The 19,891-nt window shown below is 40.9% G+C and overlaps 1 protein-coding gene across 1 annotated transcript in view; it reads right to left on the bottom strand.

The window, feature by feature from the left end:
* Window positions 1–13,272, bottom strand: part of RALB (RAS like proto-oncogene B) — a 29,610-nt gene extending 16,338 nt beyond the window's left edge. Inside the window, exon 1 of the mRNA XM_080621785.1 lies at window positions 13,143–13,272. The gene's annotated coding sequence lies outside the window, so the exon portion shown is untranslated. The remainder of the gene's footprint in view (window positions 1–13,142) is intronic.
* Between the last annotated feature and the right edge of the window lie 6,619 nt (window positions 13,273–19,891).

The following is a 19,891-nucleotide window of genomic DNA, read 5'->3' as shown; positions in this document are numbered from 1 at the left end:
AGGATTGGTTTACCTAATGCCAAGATTCAGAGCCTATTACTGAATAACTAATGTATTTCAAACCAGACTGCACTTTTACACCCTTTTTTACTTCACCTGCATTAAGACTCCACAGTTGTACAGTCACTTAAAGGAAAAAGTACTTGTCACTTCACAAGAAAGGAACTCATTTTGTTACAGACCATGCAAATACATTGAAGAAAAAAAAAAAATAAACCCACAAAACATTAGACTTCACTAAGTCTACCTGTTTTCCAGTAAATATTCTTGTACTACAATAAAAAAGTACTCTAATTGGAGCTTTATTTGAAATTGCTTCTAGTTCTTCTAATTTCGTTGGAGATTTAAAACTGAAATAAACCTCTAAGCTCGAAATTGCCAAGATCAGCCCTTGTTCTCTTGCTGTGCAGCTGATATCTTCGGGCATTTATTTTCATTGCTATCCTGCCACTGAAAGCAGCCATTCTTTGGATTTTTAAACAGGATTCTAGAAACCCTTAGCCCAATAGCTTGACAGAGGAGCTTTGTTAAACCCTTCAGATACCTACTTTTAAGGGAAAATCTGGGTATTCAACCTATTAAAGACATAAATGATGTCATCAAAAGCAAGCATAGAAAAGACAAGGTTTTGCAACAGTATTTTTGTGACCCTCATTTATCAGAACATGAATTAGAGGCTTTGAGGTGTTTGGTCGTGATATGCCCAAAAGAATGCAGTCACAGAAATTCCCTGGATCACAAAACTAATTAACCATCTCACTGAGCTATGAACTGTAAGAGCTCCTCAGTTGTTCTGAGGGTATCCAGAAAATATTTAAGTACTGAAATTCCATTAGCTTTCAATGGACTGTAAAGGCTCCAACTGGTAATTCAACTACTTTAAAAGTTCATTTGAGATTAAGTAGCATATTTAATGCTACTAAAAATTTTAGGATATGCAGGCTAAAAATAAAAATGCTACTTTATCTTCTTTGGCTGTGCTACTATCTTACCTCTTGGCACTTCTGCAGATTTTTGTTTTCAAGCTAAAAAGAGATTATGTGTTTGGCAGAAATTCCTGCTTGGGATACCCTTGTATCCTTTCCCATGTACTGCTGAGTGTTTCTACCTTCACAGTACTGGTAATAGACTTTTCTGGGCCATGCTTAATCAGATCAAGGAATTTATTCAGCTCAAGATGCCTTGCAGAGCAAGTTGGAACAGCAGTTTCACAGCCCCATTTATATTACCAAATATAAATCTTTCTAAAATATTTCTAAATATATCTATATACTATCACCATCTTCTCTCCCTCAGTTCCCTCTTTCTTGCCCCTGGCTGTTCAATCCCATGTCCTCCCACACAAGAGCCACTCAGTGTGGGTGACTGGGTCTGCCAGTCATATCAGCAAGGCCACATGCCTCAGTGCCAGTGCCAATGTAAGGGAAGGAAAACAGTTTGTACAACTGAGGCCAAAGAAGGTAGAACTACAGCAGCCAAAGGGTACTTATATTACTGCAGAAATGGGTAAGTTCCTTATCCTGTTCATACTATACTCCTTAGACAAGTGTGCTGGTGCAGCTGACACCTTGCTGCAGTGTCCAGGCTGAGCACCAGAATGAAACCCAAGTCTAAGATTTGCTTTTGGTAATCCAGCATTTTCTCTCTCCACAAAATATCTACTGGAGACTTACAGCTGGCAAAGATAAGGGCACTGGACAGGAAACTAGAAATGGATTTGGAAAACTTAATATTTTTTAACATCAGGAGAAAAAGTAAGAATTTAGGTAAAGTAACTACTTTACTCAGTACACATGAAGGGTATACTCTTTATAGACTAGATCCTTATTGGAAGAAGTGGTAACAGCCATACCCCTAAAAGTTACAGGAAAAATTGCAGATTTAATACATTATTTACTTGATACACTGATGGTTACAAATTTACATTACACTAGGTTCAATTAATTAGAAATCGTTACTAATCCCACCCAAAAGCCAGAATTGTACATACATTTAAACATATCAGCTGTCACAGCTAGTCTCTAGCGGCAGCTATACATACACTGCTAGTTAACAGACACAGGAAGCAAGCCCAAGACAAATTCAAGACATTGCAGCGGTTTAAGGTTAAACCAGAACCTAAAGCTAGACGGTGATTGTTCCCCGTGTCCCACAAGGCTGGGGAAAGGACTTGCACAGCTTGAAGAACAGTTTTAATTCAGGAATTGTATTTCATTAAATCCGATTAGTGTTAGCTTCCAGAAGAAATCCTGTACGATGAACCTGAACTGCAGGAGAGTCCCTAAGATTTGCTTAGCTGGGGCATACCATATGCAGTATTAAAAGCAGTGTTTTTAATTTACTTGTGATCAGGAATCCTCCCTACATGCTTTCCATGCTGGGACCCAGAGATCACAGTAAACATTTTACATTGTCAATGGCATCAGACACCTGGCCACTGAATGCCAGCCAGTTAAGAATATCTACTAATTATCCTAAGCCTTCACACCATATCTGACTTTTCAGTACTCCACATATTTATATGCAAAGTCGTCTTCAACTCTCCACTTACGAATGGTTTAATAAGATCAAGTGATCTTCAGAAGAATGGACTTGCCATACCAGACTTCCAGTATTTTTCTGGCACATGCAGTTATGTAGAGTAAGATGAACAATGGGAGACTCCCAGATGTACTGTTACTTTAAGCAAACCTTACCCTAGCAACCTACAGAGTCCAGCACACTGTTCTTCACAACAGATTATAGATAAGACTTGGACACCACCACCTTATACGACTATATTCAGATCTGGGTCACCAGACTAGTGATTTATTTTAACTACAAAATACTTGTATATACTCAGCACATTCCTCCCCACCATCCTTGCCAAGCACAGTCCAACTTTACGGGTGAGTTTTCAGAGAGATGCATCATTATAGCTTAGAAATTGAATCTAAGAGCAGCAGGTATTTACTTACTAAATAAAATTCTCAAACATATGTACTTTCACATCATTCAGTAGGGGACCATTTTAGACTATTCATTAATAGTCTAAAATGTAGGCAAGTAGACAGACAATATCTTACATGTCAGCAGTAATTTCAAGGTAATAACCTTGCTTAGAATAATCTTGATGTCCAAGGAAAACTGGAGCTAAATCCTACTCAGTCTGCTGCAAGGTTCCATATTTTAATGCAACCATCAAAGGTTTAGTCACAGGAGGGACTCAGTTGGGTCAATCTGAGCATCAGAAGAGTAGGAGTTTAAAGCAACCCTTTAAACTAAAGTCAAATCTTATATTGACCTGATATACAGTTAAATACATACATATCACTGTTCCTAAGGGACATAAACAGCTAGCGGTTTTGAGAAATCCCTTAGAATGGAAGAAAAATATCTGAGTAATTGTTTATCAGTAGCTGAGTAAAGAGAAAGGTCTGCCCTTAAATAGTACTTTAAGGCACTTTAGCACCTAAAAAAAAAGTCACTTATATCTATGTTTGACTAAAGGTTGCAAAGGTCACAATACAAAGTTAATACTTTTAACAGACAGGTAACAACTGTATCAAGAGATTTATCACTGCATGTAGGCATCTCAACACAGTACTGTTTTGCAATACTACAGTCACATGCAACCCATACAGCCTTGCAAGTCATCTTAACTGGAGCTTGAATACAGACACTAGATTGCAAGCCTTATTTCTGCAGCTTCATTTTGGTCTTAGGGTATATTCACACAGATGTGTAAAACACACATTTCATTGCAATTATTAGGGTTTTGTCACAGGCATCTCCATTTCCTAGCCCAATAAGGCAGTGCCCATTTTTCCCCTTAGTCTTTAGAAACACAAAGGCCATTCAACCAACAAAGGGAAGAATTATGGAAGGCAGCATTAAAGATACTATTAACATAAGAGGACAGAGTTACACAAAAGCCTTCCCAATTTACTACCAACCTAAGACACCAAGATGATTCCTGCTTGAAGAAACCACACAGCTAATCTCGAAATTGAGCTCAGTAAGAAGAAATGCAGCTACCTGGCTGTGCAGTAATGCATTTACACAACTACAATCTGCTAGCCACCCACGTAAGTGGTTCTAAGTGGACAGATTACAATAATCCATGTATGTCTGCAGTAAATTAGTGTATACTGAATGCATACAAAACACTGGAAATACCTGCAAGAACAGCAGCTAGCAGTTGTCCCCACTGCTGTTCCACTTTATCTACTGAACCATAAAATTCACGAGGTCATCTCCTCTAGATTATGCATGAAGATAGAATAGAGTGCTGCACTCCTACAGTCATTAGGTGAGTCATCTCCACCCAGACTTCCTCATAGAGAAAGGATGTAACCTGGCAGTTTTTCCAACAGGATTCCTTACAGATCCTAATGGGGATCATAAAAAAAACAACAACCCAGAGACAATGTAACGGAGGGAAGACTGCCAATACCACAGCATGCATCAACTGTCTAGGAAAAGTAACATAAAAATCTGTTTACAAGTCAACTGTTACATTACTTAGTGTTCATGTTGCTACAATGTCAGAAAACACAACTCTTTACCACTGTACAGAGAGACTTAACATGACACTGTGCCTCTGTGCCTTCTGGAGATCATCACCATTTGGAAGCTTGAATTTCCATCCTGGATGCAGCATCAGCTCCAATGACACTGATGAACACATGAGTAAGAGACAACAGCAACAAGGCAGAGAGATCCAGAATCACCCCTCATGGTAAGTACTCTAGCAGTCTGGTCCCCACAACATTGCCAATGAGAACAGATATCCTTTTAGACAGTAAGGAACTTGCACAACAGCATCTTTGACGATTAAGAGGCTGCCACATTTGAGAACCTGTGTAAAACAACTTAAACCATTGTTTATAGAACACTCTGCCTTTTAGAGCTGGGTTACTCCATCACTTCTGGACTCTGGATTAATCAAAGCATCCTTTTAAATCCAGAGAAGCTGTGCAGCCAGTGGGACCACATTTAGTTTTCTTACCTGTTCTGGGCCTTAAAGGCTTTTAAAATTGTTTTCTACAGGTGGTGTGCAACTTGAACAGTATGGTAGAACTGCTGTTCTAATGTATCATTCTTCTTGCTTTATTCAGAGCAATCTACTAGCTCTGCCACATCACTGTAGAACCTGTCACACCGGTATCTGTCCCATGTCAACAGTGAACTAGATAAGCACAGAATATGCTAGTTCCCTTCTTTAACTAGTACCATCACTTCACCAGAAGAGACAGCAGATACATCAGGCTCACAAGCATTCCACCCTCCCCCTGCAATGGGAACACGAAGCACCACCCTCAACTGAAGTTTCTCCTGAGAACTGAGGTACCTCTGAGTAAGTCCAAGTCCACCACAGTCCCCCTAAACTCTAACACAAAAGGGTTTGTATTTAAATAAAGGTAGTTACAGGTGAATGCAATACAGTTATTAGAATTGCCTCACTGTTTCACAGATAGCAAACAGAAGCATCAGTTTTATATAGACTTTTGTGGGAATAAAAATCCACCATCCCATTTTCCATATTACTCAATGCAATGCAGAGCAACTAGCAGATTGTATACAGCACCAAACAGAATATATGCTCTTTTTTCCAACTAGACAGTGTTACCTGAAGTGGAATTCATAAGATTCTAGTACCATTACAACTAAAACCATTTCTGTAGGGAGATACCTACCCAGACCTTTCCAAGTACCTTTAGAAAGCCTCTAGGTCTAGTTTGAATGCCTAAAGACACATCACAGAGACTATAGAAGAGAAGAATCTACCGTACTGCTCTTATCCTAGCTTGCTAGGAAACCTGACAAATCTTCTACAAGCACAAAGACTCAGTAATACTAATTATTACTATTAACAATGCTAAGAGTTTGTCATTGTGGCAGTAACTGCCTAATTGCTTAACTACTTCAGGTACATTAGGACACCATTTCTCACACTAGTCAATTAGGCTCATACAAGAAAAATAACATTCAGGCAACAGTTGTACTACAGTCTCACTCCCATTGACTTACAAAGCATATTTCAAACTATGCTTCCCTTGAAAGCTCATCCATGCAGAACTATGATCATCTTTGATGCACAGTATACACTAAGCCCACCAAACCACTGCTAAGAGACAGTGACTTGCTTCAGATGGGTAATCTAATAACAGTTTTTAATCAGATCTTTGGGAGTATAAAACACAACAGACAAGTCAAATTTCAGCTTACACAATGTCCTAAATGGCACATTAAGTTCAAAATAACTTAAGATTCCAATCCCACATCAGTACAAGGTTACAGACTGTTTCAGTGGATAACCTTCAGCTGTATAATCCACAAAGAAGTTGCCTCTAACACTGATTTAGCAAATTCAAGCAAGCACTAATTCAGCCATAAGCATGTTACAGACTTGCAGGATTTAACTATTTAACTCTTTGGCTCTCATGAAATGCTACCCAGTCAAGTTTCCTCCATGTGGCTGCTGCCACTACCCCCAGAAGATGGATCTCGCTAGATCATGCCGTCTTCAGTTTCTCCAGCAAGCTGGACACTTCAGGTAAATCAGAAATCCAAAGACTATGTAGCTTGGCTTAGGTAGAACCAGCAGAAGCAACTGTCTCTGCCCATACAATTACATTCTTTGCTTCTAAACTGAGGTTAGTGCCTTATGTTTATACCTCAATTTGGGGAAATGTAAGCCCCTGTTCTGCTCACATTTGATGAAGGAAGCAAGTAATAAGACACTACTCCCAATTTATTCACAACCATGGAGTCCCACCTCCCCAGGAACACTGGGGAGTTGTCTTCTTGTAGTCTCTGAAAGTACTTCCACTATTTCAGGCACTTGACTGAAGGGTTCACAGATGTATACCATGAGTCCTTAAGCTCACTCAATCAGGCACACCAAACAAGCATCAAGTACTGGACCTTTTCCCCATCTCTCAATCAACCCATTTGCATCACACAAAGCAACAATAATTACTAATTATCTATAATTCAGCTGCTCCCTTAAGTTGCCTTTAACCAGATCTCTTCAGTTTCCCAGTCAGGAAAAGTAAATACCATAACAAGGTATTCCATGCATACAAGTAGCTACCTTTCTACTGGACTAAGAAAGGATGTTTTCAGTAACAGAAAGGCATGTAATTTTCCAGTCTACTGTATTCATATACTTTAGATCAAAGCCAAAAGCAGTATTTCTATCTTTAAATGGAAACTGCATTACTACACCAGTACAGGGGTCACATGGAATTTCAGTATCCCTACTCCAAGTGTAAAGTTACTAAAACTAAAAAGCTGTGGAGTTTCCTTTTTGGAGAAGTGTTATCCTTGGTCCCCCCTGTGACGAATGCTCTGCCTACCACTATAAAAGCATTCACAGCCAAGCATGTGCTCTCCAACAACAGAGCCTTCAAAGTGCTGCACAGGGAAGAGTAAGACAATTCATCATGTTTGTTAACTCTGGGTTTGGGTGGCAGACTTAACTCAGAATCACTTGAATTCAACATAAAGAAATTAGGACACATTCAGCCCAGAACACTTCCCTTTATGACCTAAAAAGTAGCAGGTCACATGAAAATACAGAGCTAATGCAGAATATAAACTAAACACTTATCCTTGTGTGCTCCAAGACATTTCTCCACAGATCACATTACCAGAATAAAAAAAAAACTACTATTCTGATAAACAGCCAGGTCATGTCAGCTCTTCTGCCTTTCCTGGGATATAATCACAACAGGGTGCTTCTGTAGACTAATGCATGCAGCACAGGGAACAAATGGGAGATGCTGGCATCTGTGTGTAGCTGCAAAGTTCATCACCTCACTGCAATAGCTCTCACTGTCCTGAAGAGCCTGTAGCCACCTACTGTAGCACTCAATTAGACAGGCCAGAAAGGCAAGGCAGGAGAGTTGCCCTTGCCATAAGAAGGGCAGAAATGTACAAAGCTCTATCTAGGGATGGATGGTGAGCCTGTTTATGAGCCAGGATTAGCACATTGACTAGGAGGGCTGGACTAGACAGTCCCAGAAGTGTCTTCCAGCCTCAGCAACTTTGTAATTCAAGTCTGTACGCTAGCAACACGGTTGCTACGAATCTTATTTATGGGGAGTCTTTGGAAGTAGAAGGCCTATTTGACAACTTGGACAAGTAGTACTGCAGAGATGGAAAATTTACAGCAAGTTTTTAATGACTAACACTTCATTAGAAACCTCAACTTACACTTACAAGAGTATAATAGGAGGCACACTCACCAGATGAATGCTACTAATAGATGACAGTTGTGAATACTTAAGGAAAGAAGTTGGACAAGATCACTGCTCGATCCCTGCTTCACAAACTAAATGAAGATGTACAGTATCACCAGACTAATGTCTGATAATTTTAACTGGTTTCCTTCCATTATAGCTTCAGAACACTTTCAACACAAAGTCTATTTTGATTTTACTTTGCCTTATAAGACAAACTGAAAAGTAAATTCTCAAAGAGCTTGCAGAATTGTTTAAAAATTAAATTGTTTCCTAAAACATGTTTTGAAAATGATAAAGTAGAATGACAAATAGCATCAGTTTCAAGCACACATTCCTGTATTACGAAAAACCATCTCCTTAAAAGGCCTAGCTAGTCTATTTTATGATATGATAGATAAAAGCAGAAGGCTGCCAAAGAAGTCAGACAGTGAGACTTCTTGGTTACTACACTAATGAGAATTCCTTACCTACCAAAAATGGGATCTCACAGTAAGCCAAGAACACTAAATAGCAGAAGAGTATCATCATGGGGAAGAGTTTCTTACTGCAGCATTGGTTAGTGGAAAGGCTGTACCAGAGATCACTATATACTTTAGAATTAGCTCATTCTAATCAGGGAGCAGCTTCCCCCCCGTTCACAAAACCACCTCTTTTCTGGGAAACTGAGGCAACTGGCATGCAGTTTGATCTAAATACACTTCACTTGTTAAATGCCTGCTTTAGAGTAGCACCCAAGACAGTGCCTTGCTGAGCAGAGTAGCACTAATATTACAAACCAACTCCTTTCAAAAAAAAAAAAAAAAAAACAAAACAAACCACAAAACAAAACAAAGAAAAAAACCACTTTAGTTAGTGTTCTGCAACATGGAGTCCAAAATTCTGGTAGCTCCTACACTTAAACTGTTAAAGTACTGTGTCATGTTTTGAGCATAATCCTGTAATGCAGTACTCTATTCCAGTCTTATCTATAAAGTGGGCTTTTTTTTTTTTTTCCCCTAAGCCTATAATTTAAACTACTGGCTTGCAAACAACCTGCCATCAATATTAAATACAAATCAGAAATATTCTTTAACATGTCCACCTACATAGCCCCACCTTCGGAAGCGGCTTTGTCTAAGTTCAGGTCTCTGGTACTCTTCTGAAGAATGATCTTTTCATTACAGGTAAATATACATACAGAGAGCTAGAAATCAGAGAAATCACAGCACCTGAATGACTTGGGACATTCTCTACACTTCAACTTCAGATTAGTTCTGCCACATTCCAAATTTAAGAAGAGTATATTAAAAAATCTAGTTTCATTGCACTTTTAGTGACCTGAAATATTTCGTACTAATCATACCAACTGACAGCAACACTAATTCAATGTAACAGTGGACAGGATTAAGGCTTTAACAAATACTTACAATCCCAGGACAGATTTTTGGTCTTTGACTTGTGATTCTGCAAAGACTTTTACTCAGGACTGCATTTCCACTAAGCCTCACTCTTGTAATTAACCATTATTTGCTCTTTTCTCGACCCCTTCAGCAGGCATTAATACAACTGTGGGCAGAGGGTTCCTTTTAAAACAGCTGAAAGTGACTGTTCTAGGCAAGCACTCTGTAACCATAACGATTCAAGTAGATACTTAACAGACTAAATAACAGTCTCACATTACATAACATCATGACTCTCATTCTGACAGGTCTTGAAAAATATATTTGCACATCTCAAGCACAAGAGACAAAACAGATCCTCTAATATTTCTTTAAAAGCAGTATCTGGAAGAACATGAAGAGACAAAGCACAAGTTATATAGACTTATCTTGCTCAAATGACAAGACAACTTGATATTTCTACGGCAGGCATGGATAACAATTGCTTAGCCCTGTTTAATGGGCTAAAAGGAGCTATGGGCAAAATGATTGCTCTTTGACAGCTATTAGCAAGCACTTCAAAAATATCTGCTCCATAGCCTCTTATCAGGAGGCAGGTATCAATTGCATCATAGAAAAAAAGCCACAAAATTTATTATTGCCACTAGGAAAGTGGTCATGCCTGTTTGCTAACCTTGCTGCTCCATGCAATAGCAGGTAACAAGCAATGGAACCTTATCAAACACTGCTTGATGGTAGTGCAGAATAGTTAGAGACATGGGGATAGAAGGTAAAGAGAGGAAACCTAAATAGCTGAAGATTTTTATCAACAGGATAGTACTCCCAAGTCAAGACAGAGTTTGAGAATATAGCTGCTAACCTGGCTGATAATCAGGGTCAGCATCTTTCAGAAGTCAATCAAGCAATTACTTGAACTCAGGCACACAGGGTGTAAAAAGCAACAAGCATCCCATCTGTGTTCATCTACTACTGCAGCCTCCCCAGCCACTGCCTTTCACTCGAACCCCCACAGACCATTACTCCCACATTGAGTTGTTTGCTCCAGGCACAAGAAAACTACTGACCTTTAGGCACTGTTTGCTTGTCTTGATACCATTATGCACTTGTATTTCTATGAGTGCTTACTGCCTGCACAGCTGTCAGGAGAAACAGGCCCCTTCAGTACCTCTGCTAAAAGAGGCCATTAATTCAGATTAATTCATTGTGTAATAGAAAGCAATACACTTATTCATATGGCATTTGAATCCAGTTAATATGAAATTATCAACTTAAAATACAAGTATCCACTGCACGGAAAGTGAACAGAGTTTGCAAGAACAACATGACAAGAACAAACTACAAGCCAGATTCCAAGATCATGACATTAGGGCTTGTTCTTCTATATCACTTGTCCACTTCTGCTCTACTAACAGGACAGTTCTGTTGCTTGTGGAGCCTGGACCCCAACACTTCCCAGAGAAGCAAGCCATTTTATCCAGCATTTGGTCAAATAAGAGTTAGTGCTTAATCAGTTAAGTTGCACCTGAAAAAGCTTGAAGCCTGAAAGGGGCATCAGATCACATAATCTGTGTATCATCCAGGATTTCAGTGTACATATCCACACTGTCCCATAATTACTGCTTTGATTTGGTCAAAACGTCTCAACTGCTTCTCTACCCAGATAGCCAGTACCACTGCATTGACAAGTGACATTAGAGACAAGTTTTAGAGTTTTAAAGGGTGACCAAGAAAGAGCATTGTCTGGTCAAATTAAGGTTTCACAGTTCAGAGTTTTTGTAAAGCATTCCAACTAAATCTTTAAACTAGACATTCCTCCACAGCATATATATAAGTGAAAACAGGACAGCTTCAGTTTTCTCCAGGCATGCAAAACAATCAAGCTAGCTTACTCCAAAGTGGTGTTCAACAATTTACTACTAAAAATCTAATATAACAAACTTATTTACAATAGTAGCCTGAAAGCTTTTCTATTCCTTAAAATATTTAATACAGGAAGTAAATGCAAAAACTTTTACCATAGTAAGTTGGTATCATCTGATCATAAGCAAAAAAATCTACATTCAGTGTATGGGGCCATAAGTAATTAAAGCAGTAGATAAAACTATTTAACAAGTCTGCTACAAGTGAATAATTCTAAAGATGATATTGCCAAGTAAGATTGAGCTGTTGCTATTAAATTCTCTGCAATGAAGTTATTTTCAGCAAGCAAATCACTTGCAAGAACCACAAGTCTGGTTCCCAGTTATGTTAGATCCTTCTCTCAGCTTTGATAACTTGATTTGGGGGTGGGGAGAATGAGAAGAAAGAAGAGACAAGGGGCATTTAAGGCATCAGAAAAAAAAAAAAAAAAACCCAAACAATTTTTCCTGAAAATCATTGTTCTGAGGATGCTTTTGAACAAGCAGGCATTTCCCTGCACTTCACAAGAGAAGCAAGAATCTCAGAACTACAGAAGTAACATTTGGACGGTTCAACAAACAAAAAGCTACTGCAGACTGAAGTTTTGAAAAAGGCAAGGCTGGTCCTAGTGCAGGTACAGGCTCCCTGCTCCCCTTCCCGCATGAAAATACCTAGGGGTTTTCAAGACTAAGCCTCCTCTTTTACGATCAGAATCGACTCAACAGGACTCCAGCAGAAACACTGAGTTAGGCCTCCACGGGCTGTTCAGGAAACACTGTCAGTGCTGCTTCACCTCACCACCTCTCTCCTGCCCTTCTCCAGGTAAGGTCACACTAACCCTTCTCCTCCTACAAGATCTACACCGGTAAGGCTGCAGGGAGAATAAAGAGCAACAGAGAGAAGACCTGGCCAATTAAAACAAGATCCCTCAGAAACTTCTGCTTCAGCCTGGACCAACAGCACATTAAACCCTCTGTTTATCCTGCAGAGATGAAACATTATCACTTATTCCAGGGCAGCCAGGGGAAGGTAGAGAAGCCTGCACAGAAGAAATCGGCGAGAGAAGCCAACACTGAAGGCTAGCTTCTCCTCACCCACTTCCCCAGAGCTCCACTTGTAGGCAAAAGTCACAGCAGCCACCCAGCTTGGCTGACTCCACCTCAGCCCCACCGGGACGCAGAGGAAGCGGCCAAACCCAGGAGAGAGGCTGCAGCCCCAACCCACCCCGGCTCTCACGCAAGTCCTAGGGACACTAGCTACACCTGAGGCGCTGCTTACCGACCTCCCTCCTCACCCACAGCCCTAGAGCGTTCCGACAGTCAAGGAACTGCGTGCCGTGGTAGGGGAAGCAGCAGGGCTCTCCTCGCCTCACACACCCAGGAGGAAGGAGGCTGCCCCGCACACCCAGGGGACACCTCCCTTCCCACAGAGTGGAGAGAACGGGAGCGACTCGACCGCATTCCCCGGCCGGCGGGCCCAGGCCCGCTCAGGCCGCGGCCAGGACCCGACGACTCTCACCGCCCCTCACCGAGACAACAAGGCCGGGACAGCCAAGCTTCCCACATCCCGGGGAAGGGTGGGGTCTGGCAGGGTCGCTCGGAAGCGCGCGCTCACACACCCCTTACCCTCTTACCTGGGGACTAAGACCCGGCTCCGCGCTCTGGCTCCAGCCCGGCACCCGCCTCCGCTTTAACCGCCGCCGCGCCACCCCACGCTCTCATTGGGGTGCCACTGCCCGCGCGCTCCCGCCGCACACTTCCGCCCTTGTCGGCGCCGCTCCCGCCGGGCTCTGCTCCCTGCGCGCGCCCGCGCTGGGGTCACGTGGAGCTCTCGGGCCAATCGGCTTGGGAGGCGGGGCGAGGGAGCGGTGGTTGGTAGTGGGGAGGGGGTGGGCTGCTGGCTGTGGGAGCGGTGGTGGAGGTGCTGAGCGGGTTCAGCACTTCCAAGGCAGCCGGGAGGAGTACCAGGAAGGGGCTGCACACCCCGGTGCTGCGGCTTCTGCTTCCATCTGTGAGGGGAAAGGAGCCTGTGGGGAGCTGCTGTAGCAGCGGGTCACCCAGAGAGCCCCGCTAGCAGGCTGAGCCCATAAACCCTCCAGGCTCTGTTTTGATCCAGAAGTTAGGAAGGGCTCATCTTCAATACATTACATATTTTAGTGCAAATTCTACTGATGGATGCATAAATTAGTAATCCTGAGATTGGAAGTCAAAGAAATAAACGGGGGAAGTTTAGTTTAGATATACGGAAGAAGTTCTTTACTGTGAGGGTGGTGTACTGGAACAGGTTGCCCAAGAAGGTTGTGAATGACCCATCCTTGGCAGTGTTCAAGGCCAGGTTGCACAGAGCTTTGGGTGACAGGGTCTAGTGTGAGATGTGCCTGCCCATGGCAGGGGGTTGGAACTGGATGATCTTAAGGTCCTTTCCAACCCATACCATTCTATGATTCTTTGAAATGGAAATGTCTCTGCTTCTAATGGATTTTGAGTGTTTTATTATTGTACTGCAGTAGTGTGTATGGACCAGTTCCAACTGCTCAGGAAAAAAAAATAATGGCTATTGCTATATTTCCTGGACGTCTTTCTTCAATCAGTCTGCAAATCCATATGCTCTCTGGCCAATTGAAATGTTACTGATCACAGTCAGAAATAGATGTCATGTCACTTACAAAGGAAAACATACCTTCTCTTGCTGCTTTAATTTGGTCATTTTTTCTCTAGATTTCGATGTTGACCTATTTAAATTCCACACACTGAAGTTAGATTGAATATATTGGGTAACAGCACTTTGCATTATAACGCCCACTCTGGGAAACAATGGAAGTCATTGTTACCACTGATCTCTGGAGGGTTCAGATCCTCTGGGACAGAAGTAATAGGTTAAGTAGTTGTGTTAACTCTTTCACACTGGGCCTCTTTGTAGCCTCTGACAGATGAGAAAGGGAAATGATTAATTGCCTTCTACTTCTATCCACTGAAGGCTGAGTGAAATTGTATTTTGAATTTGGAGAGCATAAAAAAGGCCTGTCACTTAAATGAAAACGAAAAAAAAAAAAAGAAAAAGGAGGTAACCCAGCTTTATAAAAGTGATAGGTGAAACAACGGCCTATTGCCAAAACAAAATAAAATGGAGGAGGAGGAATTGGAAAGAGATTTACTATAATCTGTAATTTCAGGGTTCGCAAAAATGCCAGGAATTGGAAACAAGAAATTAAATTACAGTGGCAGAAAACAAGTAGGTGTGTGTGGCTCTGAGAAACATCCGAGTACTTCAGGACTGCATAAAAAGGAAATATCTCCTGATTTTTCCTGTCTTGAAGGAAACCAAATTTTTTTACATTGTTTGTAAGCAAACAGGATTTACATGATCTTTGCATCATCATCAGCTTCTCCTCCTAACTCAAACAACTGCAAAACACCAGATTTTAGTTAACCCATTAAGCAGAAAAGTGACTTTCTCTTTTCGAGTTTATTTATAAGATGTCCTGATTGCAGTAATTCTTTCTCTCTGTGTTACAGATTGTATCAGATTAAGTACCACGTCAATATTCATTCTGCATTAGAAGCTAGCAAACTGAGAGCTATTTACTATTTGATGCCATCCATGCAGAGAAAGAATAAGCAGAGAAAGAAATATTGCCAAATGTGAAGGAATGTTGAATTACAGCTAACACTTAAATTACCCAAATCTTGGTATTTCTGATTATGCCTGCATTGTATTTTAAGATAGATTTTGTGCATTTGTACATAATAAAAAAAAAAAAGTAAAAATTAATTGGATCTGTTTCCTCTTTATTCTGTAACTATATGTCTCCATGGCCATCTTTAATGTTGTGCAGGCAGCATGGTGAGACTACTTGCTCTGATGTGACTATTCATGGAAGATAAATATCTTTTCAGCAAATCATAGAATAGTTAGGGTTGGAAAGGACCTTAAGATCATCTAGTTCCAACCCCCCTGCCATGGGCAGGGACACCTCCCACTAAACCATATCTATGAGTCTATCTAAACCATCATATCTATGAGTTGAAACTACCAACAACCTGGGAAGCTGTGTGTTTTCAAAGCAAACACAATCGTAGTCTGCTGCCTATACCATAGTGCTGAGACTTCCCCTTCCTCCCCAGCCAAAAAAGAGGGTTGAGAAATTAACCACATCTATCCTGCTTCTGCAAATTGTTTAGGAGAAACCTACTTCTTTGTAGTAATCCAGTCATGACAAAGAACATTTGTCTGATGCCACATTTTGAATTATTATGCATGTTGCCTGGTATAATCTCCATGGTTACAGATGTATTTTTGCTTCAGTACTTTAGGGGAAAAAAAAAATCTTTAGAACAATTCAGGGGAGAAAATCCCTTTTCATTGTCATTTATATTCCATTTATTTTATTCCAGGTGCTTTGCAGACAATAAATATTCACTTTCTAAAAAAAATAAGATTTCAGTAGAAATTTAGTAGAAAAATTTATCTCCAGCTGTTGCTTTATCATTCCATAAGTTTTAAATTGCAGATTCTTAGAGATACAGTATTTTTGATGCATGTATTTAGTTACTAGCTCACGAAGAATGTAACAGCATTATGTGTCACTGCCAGAGTCATGAACAACAGTAAGTGTGGGCTGGCTGAACAGCAAATATATTTTCTTTGCAAGATAAGGACTCATACTTCCCTTCTGAGCAGTTCTATTCTGTACGTAGAAATGTATTCTAGAAAGATGGTTACCTGAAACAAGAATTAGCTCAAATTAGTTCTAGAAGCTAGTGATGGGAAAGAGTAAAACCCGTACATATAGCTCTATTTTTTTTTTTTCTTTTTTTATTGTAGAAGTAATTGACAAAGAACATCAAGGGAATGTATATAAGGAATTAAATGGAAAAGATGGTAGTAGACCCATTCCTAGTAAGATGGATAGCAGACCACCAAACTTAGCCTAAGTGCTGCAGGGAAGGGAGCAGCTGTGTGAACTTAATGCAATCTAGTGATCCAATCCCTTGGATTACCATATCCTCCACTGCTGCGGGGGAGGGAGGCTAACATTGTTATCTCCCTCTTCTTTCTGATAAATTCACGCTAGATGTGACTGGCCTCCACATTTGTCATTTGAACCTGTACAGTGTTTGTGTAAAACCACCGTCTGCATACCCAGTTCTCTTTTGACAGTGCTTTATAACATCTCTAGCATTTTTTTTTATTTTTTTTTTTTTTGTTTTACACAAGTGACTACGGGAGGAACAAAGTAAGGAGCCAGTTCAGGAAAGATTTGCTTGAAGAACTGTTATGCCTAGCAGGCTGCAAATAATGGACAGAAAGAATCCGCCTCCCTGTCCCTGCGGGGAGCATGTAATAGTAGTCTCAGGGGTAAAAAGAAAGGTAGATAAACTGAGGAGGAACTTCAAGGGAAGTCAGTCTTTGCAGATTTAGTGATGTCATTTGCAATCTCACAATAACAGAAATAAGAGTCAGATTATCATCTTTACTGACATCTGAATGCAGACAAGGGACAGCTGAAGGATAGGTACCTGATTCACAACTCAAGTTTACAAGAGGCTGAGACAGGAACTGTTGCCAGTAATAACCACAAAGAAATCAGGGGTGAGTGGAGAAGGAAGCGGTATTGCCACATCTCCAGTTCTGAGGCTGAGTCAAGCACATGAGAACACGTTAAAGCAGCAAGGAGGTTTTGTCCCTCTCTGAAGGAATTCTTCGTTACACACACGGCCAGTCCCTTGTAGCACCTGTGCAGCACACAGCAATGGTTCAGTGAAGGTAGCCAGACCCCTAGATTTTTATTAATCTATTCAATCCAAAGCCACTGTATTTTTTAATCCTAATTTTTAAACCATTTTTTCAATCAAAATGAATGCTAACATAAAAATGGGGGCTGGGGAAAGAATGTTACCTTTGGAAAACAGAAAAAAACCCACCCTGTTGGATTATCTAGAATGCTGTGAGGTCCTTTTTCTTCTGTTTCCTTTTGTAGGTGTAGAGTTCAGATGCCAGAGTTAATCTCATCTCAGATAACTTGTCAGAAGAGGTACATGTACATAGTGTGCATGCAAACAGAGTTTGTTTTAAAATAAAAATTATTTAGTCAAAGATGGTTTTCTCTTTGGAGATGGATATCTAAGAAGAACTACATTATACAGATTATTTGTGTGCTTAAGAGAATGAAGCTGACCTTGCCATGATTTATGAATTTTGGCATTCAAAAGCCATAATGCAGTAAACTAAATATATCGGAAACAGAAAATAGTAAATGAAATATGACTCTGGTTTTGGCCTTGTAGGAGCTTATGCCATTTTGACTATATCATGCACTTTTTTTTTTGTTATGGATGGCAGGAAGGCACCACACTAAAATAAAAGTTCGCTATCAAGTAACCTTTCCATTTTAGATACTGCTGGGATTTGTCAGGATCACAAGGTCATTTTTAAGGATATTCTCACTGATACTTTGTGAGATAAGGAATTTTACATTGCAGTTTTATAAGTGCTACACTTATGATCATCATGATTATGAACAGCATTACACATTTAGGGCCTGATCATGGAGCCTTAACAGAAGGAGCTAAATTTATTGTAAATATCTGGATAGTCAAGAATCAAAAGAAAAGAAAAGGTCTACAGAGAGTCATAAGAGGTCAGATAGTCTTATTCCATGACCCAAAGGCAAGATACATAAATTTTGGCATGTAATTTTCTTAAGATTGCAATATCATTATAGCAGTTTATTTAAAATATTAGATTACTCTATCATAAGAAAAAAATCCACAACATTTACCTTAAATAACACTTACTGCAGTTTAAGTATATTAATTAGTTGCATACTGGACATAGCAATCAGATTATTTTTTCCTTTTTGCATCAATCTGCTAAATATTAAAAAAACTAAAAAAAAACCTCCTCAGAATTCTTTTCTTCCTTCAAATAACACCTGTGTTTTCAGTTGGTTTTTTATAGGTCATGTTTCCTAATTGCCAATCACTCTCTCTTCTTTGGACCCACTCCAGCTGGCCCACTTTTCCTGAAGTGCACTGCTGAAACAGATATATTAACTAAAGCTTTACCAGTTATATGTATGGTAGAAAGCATACTTTAGTGTCTTACAAATGTTCTTAATGGTTCTTAATGACTTCTTTCCCTCGGTCTTCACTGGCAAAGTCTCTGACCGCACCACCCAAGTCTTGGAAGGTGGACGCAGGGACTGTGAGAATGAAGACCTTAGGCCCACTGTAGGAGAGGATCTGATTCGAGACCATCTTAAAAACCTAAACATACACAAGTCCATGGGACCTGATGACATCCATCTGCGGGTCCTGAAGGAGCTGGCGAATGAAGTTGCTGAGACACTGGCCATCATAATTTGAAAAATCATGGCAGTCAGGTGAAGTTCCCAACGACTGGAAAAAGGGAAATATAACCCCCATTTTCAAGAAGGGGAAAATGGATGACCTGGGGAACTATAGACCAGTCAGTCTCACCTCCGTGCCTGGCAAAATCTTGGAGCAGATTCTCCTAGAAACCATGCTAAGGCACATGAAAAATAACAAGGTGCCTGGTGACAGCCAGCATGGCTTCACTAAGGGGAAATCCTGCCTGACCAATTTGGTGGCCTTCTATGATGGGGCTACGGAACTGATGGACTCTGAGGTGCAGAGCAGTTGACATCATCTACCTGGACTTGTGCAAAGCGTTCGACACTGTCCCACACGACATCCTTGTCTCTAAATTGGAGAGACATCAATTTGATGGGTGGACCACTCAGTGGATAAAGAACTGGCTGGATGGCCGCACTCAAAGAGTTGTGGTCAATGGCTCAATGTCCAGCTGGAGACCAGTAACGAGTGGTGTCCCTCAGGGATCGGTGTTGGGACCGGTCTTGTTCAACATCTTTGTCGGTGACATGGACAGTGGGATTGAGTGCGCCCTCAGCAAGTTTGCCGATGACACCAAGCTGTGTGGTTCGGTTGATACGCTGGAGGGAAGGGATGCCATCCAGAGGGACCTTGACACGCTTGTGAGGTGGGCTGATGCCAACCTTATGAAGTTTAACCATGCCAAGTACAAGGTCCTACACCTGGGTCGGAGCAATCCCAGGCACGGCTACAGGTTGGGCAGAGAAGAGATTCAGAGCAGCCCCGCAGAGAAGGACTTGGGGGTGTTGGTCGATGAGAAAATGAACATGAGCCGGCTTCAGTGTGCGCTCGCAGCCCAGAAAGCCAACTGTATCCTGGGCTGCATCAAAAGGAGCGTGACCAGCAGGTCGAAGGAGGTGATCCTGCCCCTCTACTCTGCTCTCGTGAGACCTCACTTGGAGTATTGTGTGCAGTTCTGGTGTCCTCAACATAAAAAGGACATGGAACTGTTGGAACAAGTCCAGAG

Source organism: Psittacula echo, assembly GCF_963264785.1.
Source record: "Psittacula echo genome assembly, chromosome: 6".
In the NCBI taxonomy this organism is placed as follows: Eukaryota; Metazoa; Chordata; class Aves; order Psittaciformes; family Psittacidae; genus Psittacula; species Psittacula echo.
This window is presented reverse-complemented; position numbering and strand designations above follow the sequence as displayed.